Source organism: Triticum dicoccoides, chromosome 3A (genome assembly GCF_002162155.2).
Source record: "Triticum dicoccoides isolate Atlit2015 ecotype Zavitan chromosome 3A, WEW_v2.0, whole genome shotgun sequence".
NCBI classification, from domain to species: Eukaryota; Viridiplantae; Streptophyta; class Magnoliopsida; order Poales; family Poaceae; genus Triticum; species Triticum dicoccoides.
The window spans coordinates 68896621-68899865 of record NC_041384.1 but is presented as its reverse complement, the minus strand read 5'-3'; the positions used below and the strand labels follow the sequence as shown (position 1 = coordinate 68899865).

General features: G+C 50.8%; 1 pseudogene; it reads right to left on the bottom strand.

Moving 5' to 3' along the window:
- Window positions 1–893: 893 nt before the first annotated feature.
- On the bottom strand, window positions 894–1032 carry LOC119273858 (annotated as a pseudogene).
- Window positions 1033–3245: the final 2213 nt, after the last annotated feature.

Here is a 3245-nt window from a genome sequence, read left to right as displayed (position 1 = left end):
GATAGGGGAGTTGGTGACTCTTGGCACATTGGCAAGCATCACAAACAGACTCTTTATTCTCACGACTAGACAATTTAAGATTGCCTTTATTCACTACTTGATCAACTATTTTAAATGAAGGATGACCTAATCTTTGATGCCACCTCTCTAAAGATGGCTTGACGATGGAGTAGACTCGGCGAGGACGCTTGCGGCTAAAAGCTCTTGATGTGATAGGGTATAGACCACCGACGCATCTAGCGTGATGGAGGAGCTCCCTCGTTGCCCGATCCTTAATGAAAAAAATACTTGGGATGAGTTTCAAAAAAGATATTATTATCAGCGGACAAATGGGACATGGAAACAAGATTTTTGTTGGCTTGAGGGACATGAAGAACATCTTTTAGAAGAAGATCACGTTTAATATTAGGGAAAATTAATAGAAGATTGACCAATGTGACATATGTCCATACCTCCTCCACTTGCGGCGGTATTTATCTGATCATTGCCATAATATCTCTCTCGGTTTGCAAGCTTCTCCAATTCGCTAGTGACATGATCTGTAGCTCCAGAATCAGCATACCAGATGGTTTCGCCAGCTTATTCTTGCTCCCTGATGGCTGCAGCTACATGGCGCTCTTCAGGCACATAATCTTCGTCGTAGCGGTGCCAGCAATCTTTCACCTCATGCCCTGGTTTCTTGCAAAGCTGGCAGCGCGGCCTGGTGTTGGAGTAGGAGGCGCCGGAGGAGCGTGGGCCAGAGTTGTTGGCGCGCCCATGCCCGCTGTTGTTGTTGTTGCCGCGTCCGCGCCCCTGTTGGTGACCACGGCCTCGACTTCCAGTGCCGCGTCCACGTGAGATAGAATTAACCGAAGACTGGCGGATGTTGTTACCTTGTAGCAGATTCATACGGGCTTCAAAACTTAGCAACTGATTATAGAGCTCTTGGACAGTCACCGGCTCAATGCGTGCAGCCAGGGCTGAGATCACCGGGTTATACTCGATGTCCAGCCCTTTGAGCACATAGGAGGTTAGCTCTCCTTCAGAGAGGGGATCGTCGGTGTAGGCAATCTCATCGGCGAAGGCCTTGATCTTCGCCAGATACTCAGGCATGCCCATGCTCCTTTTGTGCAGATTGGCGAGGGCGATGCGGGTGTTGACGATCTGTGCTTGCGTCTGGGCAGCAAAGGAGGCGTGGATGGCACTCCACACCTCGGCCGGCGTCTGAAGAGTAGCGACCTGCGCAAGAATCTCACGTGACAGAGACCCCATAAGGTATCCTTGTACCTGTTGCTTCTGGGCGTACCAGATCGACCGGGCGTAGTTGAAGACTTGCTCCTCTTTCCCATCTTTGGTGACGGTGATGGTAGGAGGGGGCGCCAGGCTTGCGGCGTCGAGGAAGTGTTCCATCTGTGCTCCCTTTATTTGGGGTAGCACGATGGCCTTCCAGAGGAGGTTCGTCCTCGTGAGCTTCTCAGATGGAGGAGACCCGAGAGAGGAGACGCTGCTGAAGGTGGAAGAAGGTGCATAGGTGGATGGTGCAGATTGGGTGGACAAGGCGCTCGTGGTGGATTCAATCAGGGCGGTATTGGTGGCGGCGATGGTGGAGGCAGCGGTGCTGGCATTGGTGCCTGACATGTTTTCTCTCGATGTCTCTCGCTGGATAGGTTTCAGATTTCTCTCTCGATCAACTAGATCGATCTCTCAGGGAAAACTAGACGTACGAGAGGAAAGGCTCTGATACCATGTAAAATTTAATAGGAAGCGTTAAACCCTTTGCTCGGGCCGCATGTATATTTATAGAAGAGTTGCCGTGGCTTACAATGCTTGGAATATCGCTAGGACTTCCAGATTACAACGAGAGACAGACTTGGAGAAGAAGAACAGAAGAAGAGATAGAACCAGAACAAGTTTAAAACATATCTGACTACCTCTACGTATCCTATTCTAACAGTTCACACGTATGCAGATCGATCATGCCGGTGGCGACGCTTTTAGCCAACGGTGCATATGCCATGCCCGGCATGAACGCACCTAACCTCGGCGCCTAGCTAACTAAGCACCGCGATGGGTTTGTTCATACTCTGCTAGCACGATCGCCAGCAGTATCCGTTAATGTAACCGTGGTGCTTGGCCGGATCGATCACGCCATTAGCGCTCCACAGACAAGCCCGGGATCCCCAGAGCCTCCTGTCCCTTAATGAGCTGTTATGTAATGGTGTTAAGGAGAAGTGTCGTATACTGGCGAGTGCGAGTGATGAGGTGTGTGATCCGCGGCCAAGCTGGCGCGCAGATGCTGGGGACACAGGAAGATCGCTGCTGCCTTTCCGACGTGTTGTGTGCCTTGGGCGAGGGGATCTCTCCCTTCTATCTTGTTCCCGTGCCCTTCTTGTCTTGTCATTGTCGAGCACCGGTCCAGCCTGGCCTGTCCCCGTGCCAATCATCGAAAGTGTACGTTACGTACGTACGTCTCTCTGCTCATCAGACCGTTTTTGTTTCCTGGTCTCATATAGGTGGTGTGCTACCAATTTTATCTCACCTACCTGTGCTGTAGTACGCCACAGTCCACACAGCTAGCTAGTTCACTGGGAACTCTAGAAAGACTTGGAACAAGCTAGCTTTAGCAGCGTAGGCCGAGAGTTGATGGCGAGTTACGTGCGTGGAACACCTGCCGTGTGCACCCGAGGACAAACTGAACTGAAGAGAACACTCCACACGCTCCCGCGTCCCGCGCGCGCGCCGACCTAACGACGCGATGCTACAGTGTTCGGGAGATGGCTGGTGCCTTGACGACCACCCTACGGTGGTGGTTTGTTGAGAGGGCCGCCGTCGTGACCATGACAATGGGGATTTGGCTAGGGATGTGCCAGTCGGTGGCACTGATGTACTCCCTTCGTTTCAAGTTACTCGTCGCGGAAATAAATGTATCTAGAACTAAAATACATCTAGATACATCCATCTTTGCGACAAGTAATTTGGAATGAAGGGAGTAGATGGCGAACGCTGATCTTTTGAGTTCAGAATCCATGTGTTTGTCCTTGCTTAGATGGATCTGACAGTTGCCCACAAAGTCGGACGGGACCTCGTTAGAGGGCGGGGAGTTCTCACGATTGCATTAAGAAGAGAAGAGTTTTTTTTTGAGAAACTTTCAATTTATTCATCTTCAATCATAACAGTACAAAGAACAACAGGGATAATAAAAAATTACAACCATGTTCGTGGACCACCTAGCGACGACTACAAGCACTGGAGCGAGCCGAAGGCGC